This window comes from Zeus faber, assembly GCF_960531495.2.
Source record: "Zeus faber genome assembly, chromosome: 2".
Lineage (NCBI taxonomy): Eukaryota > Metazoa > Chordata > Actinopteri > Zeiformes > Zeidae > Zeus > Zeus faber.
This window is the reverse complement of record NC_137189.1, coordinates 34607311-34630930: the sequence shown is the minus strand read 5'-3', so window position 1 is coordinate 34630930 and position 23620 is coordinate 34607311. Positions and strand designations below refer to the sequence as shown.

The following is a 23620-nucleotide window of genomic DNA, read 5'->3' as shown; positions in this document are numbered from 1 at the left end:
ACCAGGGTGGCTATAAGGATTGGTCTAACAAGCAACAGACATATGTCTGTTGCTTGTTAGACCAATCAACGAGCAACAGGTAAAACCCCCATCTCCGCGCACACACACACACACACACACACACACACACACACACACACACACACACACACACACACACACACACACACACACACACACACACACACACACACACACACAGACACACACACACAGCATAGGAGCCCTTATCATGACATGTCTTCCATTTGCTCCGGGCTTGCTCCGCCTTGCCCATTCCCGACAATAAGACTGGTACTTTTCAAGTCTATCCCGCCGACAAAAAGACTTTGTGTCGGAGGGCCCTAAAAATGCCACTTGGGTGGTGTGTGGCAGGCGGAACTGCCACAGTCATATAGAGTAAATATATCACGAAAGTATCAAAAAGCATCCCGAAAATATTGGGTACTCGTAAGGTACTCGTCAAAAGTGTCGGAACATTTGATTTTGTATATATGTGTTGAATTCGTAGGGATTTTGCAACAGCTCAGTAAAGAACTTGCACCGTTAAACAACAGCAAACAAAGCAAAATTGTGATTCATAAGTCTATGTAAAAATAACAAACATTTCGATACCAATATTGTAACATTCATTTGTACGTAGACTTTTCATAACAATAGCCTATAGATTATACATTTCTGAGAGCATCACAAACTTTTTTTTTAATGAATTACTGTAGTTTGTCATTTTTATAACATCTGATTTAATGAACGCATCCATTTCCCCCCCCCAAAAATGCAACGCAAGCAACGAAACGCAAGGACGCACACTCCCATTGGAATTGAATAAACTTCGGCAAGAAAACAATGCATCAGTCCAACAAACAGTACGCGCGCGCGCACGCACGCGCACACACACACTTCCAGTCGACGTGCACATTGTTTGTTTGGTAACAGTGTGGTGGGAACTCCCCAGACTCTTCCTCCTCTTCTTCCTCCTCTCTGCTTCTCCTCTCTCAGACAGCCAGCAGCTAATTAGCGCAACGGGCGATTTCCTAATTGTGTTAATTTACAACCATTTTAGCCGAGGGGGGAGTGTGGTTTGCGGGGGAGGGAGGCGGTGTTGGGAGTGAGAAAAGGAAGGGGCGAGCGAGCAGAAGAGAAGTTTTTGTCTCGGCTACGAGGCGTCTTTAATATTTACAAGACGTCTAGCCGGGCGGAGGCGACTCGGTTAAGAAAAAAAAAACAAAAAAAAAAAAAAACCCGGAGAGAATGGAGTCATCAGCGAAAGTGAGAAGTACGAGGAAGGAATGCAGCTGAAGGTCACCGCCCTCCATATTTATACACAAGGACATTGGGAGAAACAATCATTAGTAATGTGGACATGAGAACAGTCTATGGAGTTCAGCAAACTGCATTACCGCGTCGCCAGGACGACGCTTAACTATATCGGGATATTGCGATAAACCCAAATCCCAGATGATGTCTCGTCTGATATTGCATCAATATCGCGATAGGAGACTAGGTATCATCGGGGATTTGGGTTTGCACCACTTCACCATAACGCAGATTTAAGGACACGGTTTCACTCAGGTGATACTAAACTCCCAGACAATAGTGATAGGAGACTCGTCTCCTATCACGATATTGATATAATGTCGATATTGCGATGTGAGACGAGATATTGTCTGGGTTTTGGTGTGCATAACTCTACTGCAACACAGCCCTAAAGACGACATTTTACGATGTACCGAAATCCCAGACGATATCGAGTCTCATATCGCGATACCGATATTATGGAGATATAACGCCAAGCCCTGCCTACCCTCGAAACCTGCCATTTTATTTATGGAGCAAAGCCTGGTTCAGCTTTTTAGCACGGGGAGGAGATAACAGAAAATAACAGAGGAGCAATGAAGGGAGCAGAGAAGAGGAAGGAAGGGATGATGGGTAATCGGTACAGAGGAAAAAAAAAAGGTGTTGAAGGAGCAAAGAGGGTGGAAAAAGAAAAAAAAAAACAGTCAGGATCACACATGATGGAGGAGAAACGGTTGTCGAGGGATTGGCCTCTCAATCAAGACTCCCACCATCTCCCCCGTTTAGAGGAACACGGATCAGTCTTGATTCCGTCATTAATAAAGATGGCGTCCGTGCGAAAAACGCGTGCGCCGCAGCTTTGCTCTCCGTCGGCGTAATGAAGTTAACGCGGCGGCGGCGCTGATTAGCCGCCGCCGCGCAAATGGAGGCCAAACCATAACTCGCACTTATTCAAATCAGGTGGAGATAGTGATTACGCCACGTTATGCTAATGGGGGCGCGGGCTCGGCTTTGAAGTCTTCCGCCGCCGCCGCCGCCCCCCAAAAAATAAAACATACCGGGGGAGATTGGCGAGGGATGGTGGGGGGTGGTATTAGTCATGGCGTCTATCCACCTAATTGGATGGGACGTAAAAGCCAAGGGCAGCGGTCAAAGTTGTGGCAGTCGTGGTGGGAGGTCTGAATAAAATATAGAACTAAAATAATAATGAAATAATACAACGAAATAAACAAATTATAACGCATAATAAAATAACAAATAGCCACGGCTACAATAAACAACGTTAATGCTAAAATAAAACAACAGAGAATTAGAATGATAAAGAATAAAGAATAAAAAAAAAAGTAAAATCAAAATAAAATGACGAATAAACACAATGAAATAAAACGGTACAATTATTTTATTGCATTTTTTTTTTTTTAAATCAAGGTTGAAGCGGTGCAATATGTTTGACGCGAGGATTGAGGGGAGGAGAGAGATGGCGGGATCGGGGAAAGGGAGAGGTACAGAGAGAGCTTGCCAAAGAGAGGGAGGGAAGGATGGGAGGGAGAGAGAGAGAGAGAGAGAGAGAGCGAGAGAGAGAGAGAAGGCCAAGGAGAGGGAGGGAGAGATGGATGGGGGACACAGAGAGAGAGAGAGAGAGAGAGAGCTCATGCACTGAGCTGAAACATCTGAAGAAATCTTACACTCTTTTTTTCTTCCTCTTTCTCTCCTTTCTTTCCCTCCATCCAGGGAAGCCTAATCACTCTCTCGTTACGCATCAACGAGCTGCCCGCTGTGTGCATGTTACTGTGTGTGTGTGTGTGTGTGTGTGTGTGTGTGTGTGTGTGTATGTTCACATTCACGTGCAGTAAACACCTCTTCAGAGGAATCTAATGAGCTGTTTTACTAACGTCATAATTAAGCGTGCGCACACACGCACACACGCACACACACACACGCACACACACACACGCGCTGGATTTAAAGTGATGTCTGTGCACATGACATATTTTCAGACTTTAGTGCATTAATTCTTTAAAACAAAAAGAAACAGATCAGAATATTTTGAATCAAACGTATATAGAAATAATAGGTATATACACCATTTACAGTTAATATATTAAAGATATAAGAAGTTATTTGTCACATACATGGAAATACAATGTTAATATTAATAATAAATAAATACACTATTTTGAATAAAGTAGATTATATAATAATACATATTTTATAAATACATTCATAAATAAATCAAATGAAAACACTATTAATATTAATATGTACATTTGATCAATACAATATATATATACTATCATATTAAACATAATATTGCAATTCAATAATATATAGTATAAAATATGCAATCTGAATAAAAGTGTGGAAAATGGGAAATAACGAGCGAGAGAATGGGTTGCAGAGGTGAAGAAAGAAACGCTTGACAGGTGATGACCTCCTCAGAGGGGGTGACAACTCACTGCTTCTTCTTTCATCTTTTCTTCATCTCTCCCTCTATTCCTCCGAGGAATCTCAAAGCAGCGAGTTATTCAAATCCTTATCAAATACACCAGAGGCCATCTTTAATCCCCACATCACTGTGTGTCTGCGCATAGCTTATGTTTGTGTATGTGTGCGTATTTGTGTGTGTGGTGCATGTGTGTGTAGTGTGTGTGTGTGTGTGTGTGTGTGTGTGTGTAACGTATGTGTGTTTTCTAAAAGTGCACGGACCCCCGTTTGGGACCACCTTGTGAGCACCCGCGACAAAAACAACCAGGAATCAACACTTGCTCGCCTGTTAGCATGCTAGCCTGTCAGGCGACTCTCAGATGGAGACGTTCAGGCGGAACGGCCGGCAAGAAAGGGATGGAGGCAGCGTGGGCTGGCGTCGCGCACCAAACCAAATTCAAATTGCGCCGGGGGCCGAGCCGGGCGCTAAGGGGCGGGGCCTGGAGTTATTTTTTTTCCTTCTCCTTTTACAAGAGGGAGCGATCGTGTCCCCATCCCCCGATCCTCCAAATAAAACCAATTTAAAAAAACACGGTGTTTATTTTAGACGGATCGCATTTGACTTTGTTTCCTCGCTGAGCGAAACAAAAGAAGCACCACGCGTGTCGGGGACGCTCTGTTAGTTCAGCACAGAAAAAAAAACAAAAAAAAAAAACAACAACTTAAAACAAATGATAAAAAAATGAAAAATAAACATGACAAACGGGACGACGTGCGGACCCTGAAGCTAAACATCTCTCTGTCCCAAATTCAAACAAAATTAATCTCCCCATCGCTCCATCCATCCTTCCAGCCCCCTCCCCCGCGACGGACGACAAAACACCTCCGCCGAGACTCGTTCCCCTCCGTAAAATGAGCGAGGGAGCGTTTGAAGCCGCAGCTTACTGCCGCCGCCGCCGCCGACAACAACAACAACAACAACAACAACAAAAACAACCGCAAAAAGCAAACAGAGGGAGAGTTCAAAGTCTAGACGGAGGAGAAGAGCTGTCGCTAACTCAAAAAAAAGAAAAAAAAAAAAAAAAAGACAAGTCTGGGGGGAGGGGGAGGGAGGAGAGATGACAGCTCCCAAAACAAATAAAAAAAAAAATGTAATTAAAGGGTAAAAGAAGGAAATGTGACAAATGACAGTTTTGGAAATAAAGACGCTGATTGTAGTTGGTGAACTCTGACCCCGTGAGACTACAAAGTCCCACTGTGTCGGACCACCACGGTCCGAAAAAAAAAAATAAAATAAATAAACTATCAATGATAACAAATATTCTCCACCTCTATTGCGTCGTTATTTCAATTTATTTAAAAAAAAAAAGCGTGATTGGAGCTGTGTTATTCAGCCGCTGTGCTGCCGTGAATTTCTTTTCAAATTCCACAAAATCTAACTCTGAATAACATAAATTAGCGTGTGTTGCAGGATCCAAAATGCAAGGCAGCAGGAATCCCTCTGATCGGTCAGTTCCGGCAGAACAGCCGCTCTGTGTTCGTCAGAGCAAGTTTCACCCTGAAAGTGAAAACCATTCAAGCGCTGAGAGGCTCGGCTCTTTTTTCGAGATTTGGTCCTTCGGAGTCACTCGACGAAACAGGTCGTTCCATTTGTTCAGACTCGTTGCTCGTTGGGCTCGGTTGGTGCCGCGCACGGTGAGCGAGGGAGGACTTCCTGAACGAGGGAGGACTTCCTGCACGAAGAATCACTTAATTCTGTCAAAATGAATTGTTCGGTTGAACGCAAGGTGTAAATCAGTTGCATTCCATAGGAATTATGCCGAAATGCCTGGGACTGTAATTTAGTCTCAAGCTGCTTTCGCACATGCACTGCAAACCTGAAATTATCCGAAGGAGCTGCATGTGTGAACGCAAATGTCAGAATCATTTGGGCCAGACATTGAACAGACTTTACCCAGCCAGCACCCGGATGACCTGTATGTCATTAGAAATGGCCCTTCAGATGAGTACCAAGTCTGCATAATGTCCCACTGAGCGGTATGTGTGAACAGAGCAGGCGATTGTCCGGAGAATCGACAGCGAGCGAGTGGGCGTGTCGCATGTTGATGACATCTCTGTCATGCGACCGGCGCATGATGGAGACGTCATCAACACGCCCACTCTTTTGTTCATATTACGTCCAAATACATGGAGTATCGACGCAAAAAAAAACGGCACAATTACTGATAAGTCTGTTGCCTCGTCCGCCATCTTGGGTGTGCTGTAAAACTCTGCAGCGCCATTGCGTCACGTCCTGCCTCCCGCACTCTCTACCCAGGCTCCGCCCCCTCGTCCAAACCAAAGGGAGTATCTCCAGGTCGTGTGAACGCGTCTGACACGGACAATCTCCGGTTGTGTGCTACGTGTGTGAAAGGGAAACTCTGGACAATGTCGGGACCTGATTGTCCACATATTGTCTGGAGTGCATGTGTGAAAGCAGCTTCGGTGATTATTTTCAGTTTGTGAGTTGAAGATTGAACGCTATTGCCGGAGTGACTCCAGGCCCATTTAAGGGAGTTGTTTGCTACGACCGAAGCGTTGGCGGGTCACGCATCACTGACTACCGGTAGGCCATAATGAGCACAGTTCTACCCGTTTCTGATGTGCTTACTGGTTAACAGCAGAGTGACGCCGTGCCGTGGCAGAAAACAGTTGGGGAATGGATTAGAGAATTTGATTTTCGCAACCCCTTCATTTCCCCTCCCAAACACACTTCTGTAGTTTGCGGGCACATGTCGCAGGCGATACGTGATCAGAGCGAGGGAGTGTAGATTTAAACAGAAGGGCGGCTTCCTCCTCCAAATCTCGGCGTGGATCTCTTCAACTAGAACTCGGGCTATCAGATCTTGGAGCCGTGTAAATTGACGTCGTCTACAGTGCCTTTTTTCCCTCGGCGAGGTCCAGACGATTGAACGAGCCGGGGTTAAACGGGCAGCGACGCAGTTAAACAAATGCTCCGCATCAGAGGAAATTGTGCGTGGCTCCTTTTGTCATTCAGGGAGGAAATTGAGAGGTTATTCATTCAGCGGAGGGGGGGGAGTGGGGGAGCGGGGGTTAGGGGGTACACTAACCCCTGCCAGCACGCTAACACGTTGGCATTCATCTATAATGCACGTCAGCCAGCCAGCCACTCCATTTCCTGTGACTAATCACCCCGTTACACATCCCGTTGTGTCAAGTCTTAGAGAGCTGGCGTGTGCACGTGCACGCACACTCATGGAAAGGGATCATGCATGCATGTGGGCGTACACACCAAGGCCGGGTGATATATTGATAATAATATCAATATTGTGATATGAGACGAGATATTGTCTGGGATTTTGGCTAAAATAGCAAAATCTCGATAGAGCCAAATGTCGTCTTGAAGGCTGTGTTACGGTAAAGTATGCAAACCAAAATCCCGGACGACACCTAGTCTCATATTGCGATATTGCTATAATATAGACATTGTGATATTGTGATATAGACTATTGTGAGTCTAGATATCGTCCGGGATTTTTAATTTTGGTTGTCGTACAATCACGATATAGTAAAAAGACATCTTTAAGGATGTATTGGAGAAAATAAAAGCGAGGGCTGTCGCGGTTTTCCGCAGTGTTACACGACTGCGGTATTGTGAAGCCAACTGCAGGGCTCCGCAGACACCCGCCTCAACCGCTAACTTTTTTGGTTTTGTTCTTATTTTTCATGGTGCTTTTCCCATTTAATTGTAGCCTATGTGTATTTAATTCAAAATAAATCCATAATAATGAAAATACGATGACTAGTACAGCTGCAGATATTGCTAAGCTGTGCAGCTCCGATCAGCGCGATATTTTCTACAGACAAAGCAAATAAAAACGTGTGTCTTTGTTGTATATGTATTTAATTTACTCCGTTTCCTGCTGCCGCGGAGCACCGGTCTGCAGCCCGGAGGTTGGGAAACTCTGGCATAGAAAAAAAACTAAAATATACAAAATGTACAAAAATGGAGAAAGGACAATGAAGGGTCAAGGTGGACAGGGAAGGCGCAGCGAGTAACAGAGCCCACGGCCTGTCTATATATATATATATACATATATATATATATATATATGTATATATATTTATATATAAAATATATTTATATGCGACAGCGTCTGGTGAAAGTTGTACCAAGTCCCGCAAATCAACACAAAAGAATATTTTCTTCTTTTTTTATATGTGTTTGTTTTGTTTTTTTTTGACCCATTTAAAACAAAGTTTTAATGTTGAAGAACACAATCAACATAAGAAACAACAGTTTTAGGATCACTAGACACTTGCGCATTTTGTGGGCGTGGCGATCGATTTGCATCCGCATCTGTCGTTCTAGCGTTTCAGGTGAAACCCCACCCATAAACAAACCGGCGCAGCTGGCGAGGCAACGCAGCGTCCGGGACGTGCTCGCTTTGGGAGCGACGCTAACACCTGTGAATGATTCAGAAATGACTTGATCCACAAACAAAGTGTCGACGAAACGAGAGTTTCACAGGACAACACACGCGCTTCACAGTGCTATCCTCTGCCACACTTCCTGCTTTGTACTCGGATGAGTTTGATATATCTACGATACCTAAGTCTTGTTCATGTGCAGGGACCGTGTGATCGTATGTAGTGATGTGTAGTTTAGCCCCGAAACGGGACGCCGCTTTGTATGAACGAGGCGGAACCGAGTCCCGCCGGCCGATGAGCCGTTCTTTTTTTTTTTTTTTTTGCCAAGTTTCACAGTTTTATGTGGTGCTGTTTGTCTCCTGCCGTCGCCGTCTCCCGCCGTGGGCGAATGTTTCCCCTCTCTCTGCAAGAGATAGCCTATGCTCCCTCTCGCTGGGAGGTGCCCTGGCTGAAAAGGAGCGCACCCGCGGTCACGTCAGGTTCACAGAGCGAAGGCGCACACGCACTGGTCTGACTGTGAGGTTTTATTTCAATGAGTTATTTTAATATTATTATTGATGTGTGAAAAATACTGTTGATACATGCTCTACACAGAAATAACTAACTATAGTACTTGTTTATTTTTTTTTTATTGTGAAACATTGTTTAAACATAATCGACTAAATAAATATGAACAAAAAATAAAAATACTTAAGGACAGTATCATATATTTTCATGTGTTATTTTTAAAACTCTACACACTTTCATTTGATTTACGTTTGTTTTGCTTGATTTTGATTGAACTCATTTTATCTTACTGTTCTATTCATATCATATGGTATTTTATTTTCATGATTTTTTTATTTATCATGTCACAATTGTGCTGGTGTTTGGGATTAGACAAGAACATTGCCTACTATGTCTATTTGCTTAAAAACCTAATAAACATTTCGGCTTAATGCATTTGGCCTAAAAGCCTGCAATATAACATATACATTTCCACATTTTATCGTGCTTATCTTTGTGATTAAAGCTTATTTTTATGTACATTTGGCGATGTAAACATGTCAGCCCTGCGAGTTTGTTGCCTTAGGGTGAGCTGACCCACTGACAATGGCAGGGAGTCTAGTGGAGGAGTGGTTGAGGGCGGAGTTAATCAGCTATTGTTCTCAGCCATTACCCGCCTCTTAAGTGTGAAAAAGCTCAGGGTGTTTGTGGGGGATTTTCTCAGTGATTGACACATCATTGGAAAGCTTACGATCTGCTCTTTCATAATCTGTAAAAAAAAAAAAAAACAGCCAACTTGGGATCCAAAACACCAGTCACTGTCACACACACACACACACAAATTTGTCATTTACAAAGCAACTCAAACATCAGGCCTTGTAGAACAGCGAAAAAAACAAGTAAAAATGGTGGTAATACTGCGTACCCCAGTATTAAATCTTCCCCACCGTGACAGCTCTAAATGCTTTACTTTTAGAAGTGGTTATAGAGTTGCCGACCATGCATCGGCTGTCAGTTGGCAAGACCGAATTTCAATCATCTTTTTATCATTGAGTGATAACGATTCTATGTAATTATCATACCTCTGTTTTGCCACTTCCTTGGTAGAAGTTTCTAAAAATATGTGATTGAAAACCGGGCAACCACAGGAGACTGTTGACAATGGCTCACGGCCCAAATGCCCAGGGCAACTGGGCAACCGTTATTATCTGGGCCCTGTCCATAGACTATTCTAGCTGTTCCAATCAACGGTCATAACATCCGCATTTCTAATGATTGTTTCTGAAATATTTCTTGTGTTTGAATATGTTATGAAATCACCAATAGTCATAACCCAAAATATCGCTGCGGAGGCCCACATAAGATTATCTTTATCTGGATGGATAAAAAAAAAAAAAACCCCGCTGTACAGACTCCCGCCTCCATTTCCACAGCAACGGCCCGATGATCTGCAAAAGTTGCATGTGTGAACATCTGTCTTTAATCAGTTAGTGCTGCTCTTGCTTTTATCTAGCTTTCAGCGCTAATCAAAAACACATCTTCCCCGACTAAACTCACCCTCCAACATCCTCACAATCCTCATTTAACAAGCGCTTTGACAGAAAGATGAACACTTTCCAAAAACTCAAGGTGGGTTTGTTTTTTTTCAAAGTAAATTGTGCAGAGGCATCTTTTTTTTTTTTTTTTTTTTTTTTTACTGTTGAAGGACCACGTTGAGTAATTCTTGCCGAAGTTGCATCGTTTCACCTCATCTAACGCAATTAAAAAATATGCAAAACATGACCAAAATTAAGTCCCTTTGACAAAAAAAAAAACATGCTAGCGGACTGAGGAGGTCATTTGAAGTTTTACCTCCGAATTTTCCCGAATCCGGGAAAATGTTCAGTCGTACGGTCGTAGAGAATGTGCGAGCTCAGGAGGTGAGCACACTTGGAACGGTCCATTCAACGGGGAAAGCGATGGACCGCCTACAGGACCCCGATCCGCTGCTTTCTTAACGGCTTCCCAGCTTTGCTGGCTCCCCAAGGCGTCGTCAACAAGATCTCGCCGGGGTTAACGCCGGGCCAAGGTCCGTCAATACCCCCCTCCATCAACCCACCCATCGAACCCACCGCCCCGACTCCGAAATCCATGGACGCCACTTTGTTTACCTGTGTGTTCGGTAATTAAAATAGATTTCCGCGAGGCGGCCCTAATCCTTCTAGAAATTACATTGATTCAGCGGCCAACGCAAGAGAGGAGCCGGACGGCCATTTTTTTTTTTTGTTCTTGTTTCTTTTTTTAGACGCTACCTTTTTTGCATACAAGCGGGGTTGCATCCCGCCCCACGCAACCACCCAAAGCTCCTCCGCCCGAATCCTAAAACCCTGATTAACGCCGAATCCGACAAACGACAGCTCACCGGAAAGTCTCATTCATGAATTTCGATGGAAAAGTCAGACTGCGAACACGTGTCCATATTTTTTGACTCTTCGACGAATTTCGGATCCAACACGAAGTCACTTTTATTATCGCAAAATGGGCTTAAACCTAAGGAAAATCATTTATGTAAATCACGACCTTATGAACGTTACCGCTGGGTGCCACCGTATCCTGAGGCCGGCCGCCGCAGGATCATGAAGGATCCTCACCACCCCAACAACGGACGGTTCCAGCTGCTGCGGTCAGGCAAGCGCCTCCGCAGTCACACAGCGAGAACAGAGAGACTGAGACGGAGTTTCTTCCCGCAAACCATAAGAACTGTCAATGCTGACCTCACCAGGGGGTCCTCACTGAGCCACACACATAGGCTCCACTACCTTACTGTACTGTATGTAGCATACTGTACCACATACTGTGTCACTGTTCAGGGTTGTTCGTGATGCCGTATTGCTGCACCGTACTGTTGTATACTGTGCTGTATTATCCCAAACACTACCTCACTTCATTCACATGCCACTTTAATGCACATATCTGTATAAACATAATTGCCTTACCTTATACATAAGCATATTCGCTCTATCTATTCCATTTTATCTCATTTTATTTTATTGTATTTTATTTTATTCAATTTATTTTTATTTTATTCTATAAGTATTCGACTTACTGTATTACGTTTTAGGAGTCAGTTAGTTGGTCTATTCGAAATTTTTCCCTAGAACATATTGTGTGTTATCACCGGGTGCGTTGCATTACAATTCACTGCATATATGTATGAAAGTATGTATATGTATGTGACGTATAAACCTCTTGAATCTTGAATCTTCTCTGTGAATAATCTGAATCTGAATGAATATCTTGTTTCATGTGAATCAGCTGCGTATATTTACGCAGGGGGGGTCAGGGCGAGGGATCCGACATTTCGATTCTTTTGTTTTATTTCCCCACAGTCTTCACGCGACGACATAGGCACAGGTTACCACACCCACTGTCCGACGTCTGGGATCTTTGTTCTGCGGGTGGAGTCCCGTGTGTCCTCAGAGGCGCTCGGCTTTTCAGGTCGTGAACTCCGCCGCCTTGCGTGAGATCCGTGTCGGTTTTCAACTCATGAACGAGTTATTTCCGCTCACGTAGCGGCATTAAGGATGCAAATTTTGAGTTTTTAAAATGGTTTCTGACAATAGCCGACCCCCATTAACCGATCATCAGCCATTGTCAAGATTAGATTAAAAGATGTACTATTTAGAATGCACGACTGTCTGGGATGTGCCATATCGGATCGTTCACGATAATACCAGCATCATCTTGAACATGATAAAAAATAAATCGTGACGGGCATGAGTAGTCGATTCCTGTATTTCTTCAACGTGTAGAGTAATCGCATTTTTATGAGGACGCCCACAATTAGGTTGGGGAAAAAACGATTAAATACAGTTTTTTCATTTTGTTACTTTGTTTTGTTTGTAAACACCTTAGCTTACTGCAGCCGGCACATCCCGGTTTGGGAAAGGACCTCAGCCAGCTGAGGGCTGTGTGAGCTGTCCTCTAACATGCCTGAAATAAAAGGCACGTGTGGTGGCACGTGTCGCCCCGATGAGTTGTATTTAAGAAATACACTTTTTAATTACTTAAAAAAAAGTATATATATATATAAAATGATTTTTTTTTCAACTGTTTAACTGATAGTATTCTTCAAAATTCTTCTTGTCGGTTAATGGTTAATAATTAACATCCAAAAGTGGCATATACCTCCGTTTGAACATGAAGCTTTGGAACGCCATTGCTTTGCTTCCTCCATAACGTCCTAAATTAAAGTCTGATTGAGTCCCACATGTAGCGGACCAGACCCTGGTTCGCTTGGAACCGGGCCGAGCCCCGTCTTTTCGGGAGAACCGCCGTTTAATTGTTTGGTCCGCATCAAAATTGGAACGCGTCACCTTTCACCTCACCAAAAGAGAGGCAGCAAGAGGGTAAACGCGCCCTGGTTCGATTTTAAACTGACCCAAAACAGGGAAGGTGTAAAAAGCCCCCTTCGGGGCATTCGGAGGGTGGGTTGAGTGTAGCTGGGAGGGTCGCCAGGCTTGACCGCCCCCACCCTCCTCCACCCTTCACCCTGCATTGGAAACCTTGCCGAGTCTCCAACGTCGGAGGAAAGTACGTCACGTCATGGGGTCGGCGGGTGGGGGCGCTACTGAGCTTGGGAGTGAGTGTCTGTGGGGGGGGATAACAGATAACAGAGAGGAAGCCTCTAACCTCGCCTAAAGCTGTCCGTCTTCGTAAATAAAATGAGATAATTATTGAGCGGACGACATTACGGCGGTTGTAAATCTGGGCCGAACGCGGCGCTTTTCGGACACTAAGTGCTCGCTAAGCGCTGAGCGGACGCATCATATTTCAAGAGCCGGGCGTCATGTGTGTGCGTGCGCGCGCGTGTGTGTGTGCGTGTGTGTGTGTGCGTGGGCGTGTGCGTGTGTATGCGTGTGTGTGTGTGTGTGTGTGTGCGTGTGTGCGTGTGTGTGTGTGTGTGCTCGTGCGCGCGCGAGGGTGAGGGAGCCGGGGGAGAGAATGGAGTGTAATGGTTATCCATTATCTTATACGGGGCGCGGCGACGGCGGCGGTGGCGGCGGCGGCGGCGATGATCATTTTCAAGTGAGTCATTTTGTGGAAGTACCAATCTGCTGCCAGGCACTCGCAGAGAAAAGACTTTGATGGCTGATCCAAAACAACTGTTCAGGGGTCAGCGGAGAAGCGGCTGCGAGAACTCCCTCATTATTCAAATAGCGTCCTCAGGAGAAGATCCGCACAACAATAAACAGCCAGCCGGAGTGGGAGTGCGAGTGCGAGTGCGAGTCGGAGTGGGAGTGGGAGTGGGCGATTTACCTATTTACCGACGCGCCGCAGAGAAGCGAGCGAGAGAGAACGTTAACCAGGTTTTATTGTCCAAATCCCAGCGTCGGGCCCGCCGAACGGGGGAGCGCGGCGACAGTCCGCCGTGGCCACGCCTCCCCGACAGAGCCCCGCCCACTTTCTCTGAGGAGGGAAGGGGGCCGTGAGAAACTGGAACTTCCGGGTTCAGAGAGCTCTTTAAAGCGCCGCTTCGTCCTTTTTCGCCGCCTATGAACCAAAGACGTCATCACAGATGGTTCTGGTTTCAAACGGTTTAAACTGGACTTTTCCCTTCTGAAATGACTGACTTCACCAACCACCCAAGTGCCAGTTTGTCCAGTCGACGACTGCGTTGAGGTATTTGCCGCTCAGAGTTCAAGGTAAAATGACGGCGCTTATTTTTCGTCGGGAATCAACCTGCGCGAGCAGCGTCGGAATCTTTCCGGTTGATCTGCGTTTGCGCTCCGCCGATACGCCACGCTGACCGCAAATCCGCAATCCTGCCCTGAGACGGGGGTTTCATAATATTGAATCATCTCTGTCGGGTGGCTGCACCTCTTAGTATTTTGGCTTTTTATAGCGGCGTGGGTGCGGTGTTTGTTTGTGTGCAGCGGCGGCTCCGCATGGTTACTTAACACCGGAGCCAGTCCGCCCCCCCACCCCCCGTGCTTTACACAGCAACCAGCCCGAGCTCATTGAGGTGTTGCGGCGTTTGCTGCCGCCAGGCTGAGTGTGCGTGAGAGAACGAGCGTGTGTGCATGGGTGTCTGGCACACGCACACACACACGCAAACACACACACACACACACGCACACACACGCACACACACGCACACACACACACGCAGGCAGGCGGACAGACAGCCCAGGAGCGACCGTTGTTGAAGTGTCACCATCTGTGAGTGCATTCACGCCTGTCTGTGCCTTGAGTGTGTGTGTTGGTGTGTGTGTGTGTGCGTGTGTGTGTGTGTGTGTGTGTGTGTGTGTGGCGCTGTGTCTGCTTGTGTTTATGTGTGAATATGTTTTTTTGTGTTTTTTATGCACTGCTTTCTCTGTGTATTTCTGTGTGTCGGGTCATGAAGTCCAGACAGTGAATTAAAAGACTCCCTAGTTCCAGAGTTTCTTAGTTTGGAAACCCTTGGAAAACCGCTCAGACTCAACACCACTTGGCAGAGATTGGAAGACACATTTTGCCATGAAAAGTCAATGTCTATGAATCTATCCGTTGAGTCCTTAAGGAGGACGCTTTCTCAAAGTCATGTGTTGCGAACAATTTTACAGTTGCCCATTCCCAAAACCACAAATGTTTTTCTTTAATAAGTGGATGTTCCAATACGTACAGTAGTCCAATGGGGCAACTGCGGTTGCCAAAAGAACATGGCTGCAATTGCCCCAAGATTATGAGGCGTATAATTCTGATTGGCTCCCAATGATTTTAAAATAAGATTTAAGTTAAAAAAAAAAAGAAAGAAAAGATAAGAAAAGTATTTTTCTTGTGTCTGTTTCAATACGTAGTAAAATGGGGCAACTACGGTTGCCGAAAGGACGTGGTTGCAATTGCTACAAGGTTCACGATGCTAATGACTCGGATTGAATCCCAATGATTGAAAATTGAGGTTAAGGTTTAAAAAAATACATGCATCGGTTTGGGAGTAGGTTGCCTTTAATAAGTGGCTGTTTGAATACGTAGTATAATGGGGCAATTGATGTCGCCAAAACAACTTGGTTGCGATTGCCCAAATGCTCTGAGGCTTATCACTTATCAGTTATCACTTACAACTTATCACTTATCACTTATCAACTCCCAATTAACGCAAAATATGGTTTCTATCAGGGTTTACCTTTAATAAGTTGATTTCAGATGAATAAATTCATCTACTATCCTCCTTTCTGAACCAACTAGTGCATGTTGTTTAAAGTGATGGAGCAACTTCTCCCTGTTCCACTTCTTGTAGTCATGACAACGTGGCTTTGTCAGTCCGTAAAGTGCAATGGAGAGAAGGATAAACAAACCAAGTCCACGAAACAAGGTTCCCATCTCGATTGATAAAGGCCACATAGAAGGACGTGATGTCGGCTTTTCTCGTCCGTACTTTACCGTCACAATTACATCAGAAACACAGAGTACGCGTCCGGAACGTAGCCGTCTGAAATGAAACACGTCTGAAGAGGGATGGCCGTACAGCGCGCGGCCGTGGGTTAGAAACCCGTCTGGCCGGCGTTACACTGGAATTCACACAGGTTGTCTGTCTGAAGAGTCAAACAGCCGATCAATATGGCCGATCGATCGGTGGCATTGAGACCGAACTGCTCGTGTCGACGGGGGCAGTAGATTCTCACCGGAGCTTTAGCGTGCGCTGACGACTGGAGGACACCGTGCGCGCTCGGGAAAAAAAACTCTCGCACGCACGCACGCACGCACGCGCGCGCACACACACATACACACACACACACACACACACACACAGGCTTGTGGCGCATGTGAGCAAGCAAGCCAACGCGGCGCCAGTAAAGCTGCTTCAGGATTACACATCTAAGCAAATTATGTAAACACTGACAAACACACTGGCAACAACGGTTGCCAAGTCGTCCCAGGCAATCACATTAGGGACACTGTCAACCATACCCTGGCCCCTGGTCGCTTGTTGTCGACCATTTTTCGATGCGATATAAAGGGAGTCAAAAATGGTCCAACGAGCGAATAAAGAAAGAATAATGGATTGAAATATGGATAATGTAGGAACAATATCACTGAATTTAAAAGGACAATTGACGATCATTTTGTAAGTATTGGCAACCAACAGCTGATGCATGGTCGCTGACTTGGCAACCACATGTACTGTAAAGGTTAGTGTCGGTCCCTTGACCAACGTAAACACGGACAAATAAATCCAAGGCCCGAGATTAACAGTTGCCTATAACGGTAATATATAACAAAATAGTAGCCAACCATGCATCAGCTGTTAGTTGCCCGGACGGACAAAATGGTTGCCAAATTTAAAATCATTTTATAATTAAGTGATGATCCTGTACGATTATAATCCATATTTCTGTAGCCTGGGCAACCAAATTTAGGCCATGGATAACCATTCCACTGGATCTGGTTGCCCCGTTGTCAACCACTTTTTAGATGTTATCATGTCAACAATCACGTGGGATATGTGTATACCTCCGTATTGTACGGAGACTTGCGCCAAGCGTATATTCTCACTCAGTTACAAAACGATAAACATTCGGCGACCAGTTTCTCGGCCCTGGCAACCGACAGCCGATGCTGCTGATGCAGACCGCAAACGGACTGACAAATGGAACCGTTTGTGTCTGTGTGACTCGCAGTACAACATTCCTACGAGCGCACACATACACAGCCACACAGGGGCCCCCTCACACAGGTTAAATAAAAAAAAACAAACACTCGTCCAACGATCAATGAAGCCTACTTCAGGTTTCATTGTGTGCGTGTGCGTGCGTGTGCGGGTGTGTGTGTTGCGCGCGCGCACGCGGGAGGTTTTTTTTTTCTGAGCGTGCACGGTGTCCTGCAGCCGGCGGCGCACGCGAGGGCTCCGGTGTGTAAACTTGGCGAGCCTTCCCTTCCTTCCTTCCTTCCACACACACAGACACACACAGACACACACACACACACACACACACACACACACACACACACACACAAACACACACACACGTGCACGCTACCTCCACGCGACACACTCCGCGCTCATCTCCCGTCAGATTCACCCCCGTCCCCCCGTCGCAGCAGCAGCAGCAGCAGCAGCAGCAGCAGTTTGGGGGCAGGAGGATCAGCCTCCGCCGCTGAATATCAAGCCCGGGCAGAACGCCTCGCGCCCGGACGGCGACGGTCCAGAGCGCTGCATTATTCATGGGCGGTGGGGACGAGATGAGAGGCGAGGCGAGGGCCCGGTTTCAGCATAGCCCCCCCCCCCAAAAAAAAACCCTAAACGAGGAGGAGGAGGAGGAGGAGGGGGGAGGGACACAGGGGAGCGAAGGGGGACGCTTGACACCTCCAACAACTGTTTATCGTCAGCGAAAGAAAAATGACAACGTGGCGCCAGAGGGAAAGGGCCACGACTGAAAGGGAGTGTGTACGTGTTTGTGTGTTTGTGTGTGTGTGTGTCGGTGCGTAAATGTGTGTGTGTGTGAGACAGGGGCGGCTTTGAAAAATGACATCTTTGGGAAGATGCTATCGACGTATTTGGACACGGCCAAACACCAAAGCGCAGACGCAGGAAGGCGGCGAGAGACGACTCCTCTCTCGCCGCCGCCGCCGCCGCCGCCGCCGCCGCCGCCGCCGCGGGCTCGTCTCCCGTTAAACGCAGATCAAGAAGAAAAACACAAAGAAAACAACAAAAAAGACAAAAGAAAACAAGAGAAAACCAAACAAAAGTCCCGTCTTGTGCAAATACACATAAAGGAAGAAAAAAGACGCCAAGCAACAATCACAAATCTGCCGTTTTGGGTCCCCGTTTTCGCTGTTTTAGAACCACACACACACACACACACACACACACTTAAATACATCAATTAAGCTAAACTGCGTTGGTTCAAAAAAAAAAAAAAAAAAGGAGATAATTATTAAGAATGAAAGACGAGCAAAAGAAAAAGAAAAAAAGAAAAACACGGCAGACAGGCCTGGGTTTGTTTTGGGAGCGAGCGAAATCAAAGGAAAGACAAAATGTCTGGCTCCTTGATATCAGATCTCGGAGGAGAGGCGTGATGGGCAGCGCCGAGCAGAAGGCGTCTCGGGAGGTTTGGGGGAGAGAGAGAGAGAGAGAGAGAGAGAGAGGGAGGGAGGGAGGGAGGGGGAGAGGGGGGGGGTTTAATGTGATCATAGGGGACGCTTCTCTTTCGGGGGGGGGGGGTGGGGGGGGGGTAATGAGCAATCAATAACGTCCTTAACGGAGTTACAGCGAGGGAGCTGACAGCAGATGTAAGTCGCTAAGCTAACAGGCTAACGACTGATCTCACGTTACCGGTGGGGCGCGTGCACGCGCACAGGCACACACACACACACACACACACACACACACACACACACACACACACACACACACACACACACATAAACATACACACACACACACACGAGTGGACACACATAAAATATGGGGACTTATACACACACAAGGACACACATACACACAAACACACAAGCCTATGAGGACACACACACACACGAGTGGACACACTTAAAATATGGGGACTTATACACACACAAGGACACACATACACACAAACACACAAGCCTATGAGGACACACACACACACACACACATTATAAGGACACACATACTCTATGAGGACACACACTTTACCGTATACACACATATAAGGATGCACACTGAAACGGACATACAGTCACAGAAATGTTCAGTGACAGGCCAACACACACACACACACACACACACACACACACACACACACACACACACACACACACACACACACCTACACACACACACGTCCGTAACACATGTAAATACTTCACTGTTTAAACAGCTCGTTTGTTTGTGCTGTGCATGGAAACAGGCACGTGAACACAAAGGCAACATGCAGTGGCGCTCTCCACTTAGCACACGAACACGAACACACACACACACATGAACAAGCACACACACACACACACACACACACACACACACGCACGCACGCACACACACACACACACAAATACACGCGTACACACACACACCTCGGTGTAGTGATCGATGGCTGTAATCACATTCAGAGGCGATGAACACGGTGGCATGTACTGGACGGTACAGAGCGAGGAGCAGCGGTGTATAGATCCTGTCCTTATACAAATGCAAGGTATAGATCCTGTGATTACATCGATGCAGGGTACAGATCAAGTCCTTATGGTACAGATCAAGTCCTTATATAGATGCAGGGCATAGATCCCCTCCTTATATAGATGCAGGGCATAGATCCCCTCCTTATATAGATGCAGGGTATAGATTTTGTCCTTACTGTATATAGATGCAGGGTATATATCCTCTCCTTATATAGATGCATGGTATAGATTTCTGTCCTTATATAGATGCAGGGTATAGGTTGATTATATAGATGTAGGGTATAGATCATGTCCTTATACACTGATCAGCCACAACATTAAAACAGGTGACAAGTGAATAACATTGCTCATCCTCTTCCAATGGCACCTGTCAAGGGGTGGGATCTATTAGGCAGCAAGTGAACAGTCAGTTCTTGAACTTGATGTGTTGTAAGCAGGAAAAATGGGAAAGCGTAAGGATCTGATGATGATGCAGGGTATAGATCTTGTCCTTATGAAGATGTAAGGTATAGATCATGTCCTTAAACTGTATAGATTCAGGGTATAGATCCTGTGCTTATATCGGATATAGATAATTTCCTTATATAGATGCAGGGTATAGATCCTGTTCTTATATCAGATATACTGTAGATCATGACCTTATATAGATGTAGGGTATAGATCATGTCATTATAGCGATGCATGGTATAGATCCTGTGCTTATATTAGACATAGATCATGTCCTTATATAGATGCAGGGTAAAGATCCTGTGCTTATATCGGATACAGATAACGTCCTTATATAGATGCAGGGTATATATCTTGTCCTGATATAGATGCAGGGTATAGATTGTAACACAGGAGGGATACGGTATAAAAGGAACAAATTATAATTTGACACCTCAAAGCTGAGATATCTAGTCGCTCATCACAACATCGATATCATAATGATATATCATCCAGCCCTACCTCAGAACCAAGCCAACTATATTGCCGTTACCATGGCAGCAGCTCAACGTGTATCGAAGTCGTGCGCATAAAGGGTAATTCACCGCATAGCTTCATTGAACCCATTTAACAGACTGATGTTTCGGACATTAATTCTCCATCCGTGGCCGGAAACAACACCCCGTGGCAAGCAATGCAGTTATGTAGAAATAAAAATGGGGGCTGAGCTCGCTCGCCCGCTAGCCAACCCAGCAAACTTTTCTATGCCGTTGTCCATCGCAGCACCAAGCTCCGAAAAGGGAGTCACCCAGAGTGGAATTCTTCCCTCCTTGTGAGACATAAAAAGGGAGGGAGGAATTCCAGTGAGGACATGCAGAGAAGCCTGCCACAAAAAAGAGGCAGAGAGGGGGAGTGTGTGATTCAGGGAGATAAAGGTTGAGTCAAAACTTTATAGAGTTGAGTGTCAAGTCATGAGGGAGGAGGGAGGGACGGAGGGAGGGAAAGGGGCGACGCCGCCAATGGAAGGAGAAGAGTGAAATGTCCAGGCCGCACGAAAACAGCGGCCGAAACGCTGTGATCCGTCAAAAGAACAGAACTACAAACTATTTGTGAGTTACGACTATATTTTCGAGTTTCATCCCTCATGACTAAAGCGTCCCCAGAAAGGAGTATTGGGTACTGGTATTAGTATTCATGAAATGCTCGGAGTGACGCCTACACATTTTGAAAGGTTCGCGTGAAGCAAGCTCAGCTCAGCGATTGGCCGGGGCTTCCAAATAAAGGCGGAGCTTCGTCATGTGATGCTGTGATATGATTGGTTGTTTGTTAATTAGTATGTGTAATGACACCATGAGATTCAGGGGGCAAAAAAAATAAATAAATAAAAAAAAAGATTTGCTGTGATCTCATGAAATAGGGGGCCCTCTTTTAAAGAGATGCCAATTTCTACCTTTTCTATTCATTTTTTTGTTTGTTTTTTTTTATAATATTTTTCATTTATAGAACAAAACGCTCAGGGATTAAACCGACAAGTGAAGTGAGAAAATCTCGGTTTTCCAATCGGTGTTTCCGACGAAAAAAGTACTTCTAGTACTTCTATCATCCTTAAAATAAAGTGTGTACTTCAGAACACCCTCCAGTGGTTTAGGATGGATCCTTTCTCCACGGCGGAGTTTAATCACAGCCCGAGCGCCACAGCGCTGCATCACCTGACGCCGTTGTTCGCCAGGTTGTTGGGGCTGGTGTCGAGGCTCTGCGACGGGGCCGCGTCGCGTCGCGTCGCGTCGCTCTCTTATCTTATCAGCCGATCGCGAGCTCCGCGAGGAAAAATGAGACGCCGCGACAGCGATACCGCCGACAACGCTCGTCTGTCAAGGCGCTCCGGCCCCATTACCATACGCCCGGGAAGGACGGGAGGGAAGCGGAGCGGCGACGGGAGCGGCCTGGACTGGATGAATTGAATAAATTGACCAATTCCGTTTTTCCACAAACTTAAAATCCTGGAAAGTGTCAAAAACGGCGTCTAATTGCGGGAAAAGGCAGGTAAGCCCGGAAGTCCAGCAACGGGATAAATTGAATACATTGAATGTTGGATACATTTGGCGGGAGGCCAGGCGTTGGCCTGGACCCTGAAAAGGGAAACTTAAAATTCTGGAAAACGTCAGAACTGGTGTGTTGATATGGAAAAGGCAGAAAAAGCTGGAACCACAGAACCCGAGGCTGAATAAATTGTTGAATGGATAAATTCCACCGAGGCCGAGTGTTTAGCTCGCACCCCTCAAAAGAGACTTAAAATCCTGGAAAACATCAAAACTGGCATCCAATTGCGGAACAAGGTGAATGAAAGAATATGGAATCTGCTTTGGGTCCTAATACAGATACTCCTCACTCAACCACCTACCTGTGTAACGACTATTCAGACTCAGGACCAGCTCTCTGACCAGTCTGTTTTGTACGCTGTGTACAATACCACGGCGTCTCAGCGTCAAGCATCTCATCGTGCAGCAACCTTAATATACTATATACACTACATACCCTTTATATACTATATACACTATATACACTTTATACACTGCATATAGTATATACACTGTATACTGTATATTAGATACAATATATATACTATATACACTATATATACTACATACACTGTATACATCTCATCTCATCACCGTTGTCAGTCTCAGTGTCGTTCTCGCAGTCTGTCAGTATTCACTATACTAGCGTTCGCAATGGCCACGCCCCCTTACCGTCAAATAACACGGGTCCTCGCTTATCGACCAATTCACTGAATGACCTGGTCCTAGGAACGGAACTCGGCCGTTAAGTGAGGAGTACCTGTAATCGTATTTGTGAACTGTAAATGCTTACCGCCTACAGTCTGAATTTCGGTAAAAGACTACAAATCCTGGAAAACGGCCAAACTGGCAACCGGTTTGAGTAAATAATGGTGTTCTCGAACTCTTAATGTTTATCTCCTCCGTCTGGAGAGAAAGAAGGTGGAGAAAGAGAGCGAGAGCGAGAATGAACACACGAGAGAGTGTGTGGAAAAAACACACACGAAAGCACACACGGAATTAAAAAAAAACACACACAAGGGGGGGAAAAAAAACATATGTACACACACGTTCATCTCAATAATTCAAAATCAGAAATCACTGTTTTTCTCTCCCCCAAATTCTACCAGTCAGATTGAGAGCAGCCTTGGCACTCTGTCCACAAATGTCTGTTGCCAGAAACTTGGGAGTGCTGTTTAACTCTGACCTCAACTTTGAACAACAAATCAAAATAATTGTCCAGTCCTGCTTCCTTCAGCTGAGAACCATTTCAAGAATCAAACCCAGTACTATCACACAGCGACCTGGGAAAATGAATCCACGCCCTCATCTTCTCACGACTAGACGACTGTAACTTCCCCTCCTTTCCGGCATCAACCCAAAGT

The 23620-nt window shown here is 45.6% G+C and overlaps 1 protein-coding gene across 1 annotated transcript in view; it reads right to left on the bottom strand.

Moving 5' to 3' along the window:
• Window positions 1-23620, bottom strand: part of LOC307248257 (fidgetin-like) — a gene marked incomplete at its 3' end in the record, with an annotated part of 43324 nt that overhangs the window by 4638 nt on the left and 15066 nt on the right. The gene's annotated exons all lie outside the window — the stretch shown is intronic.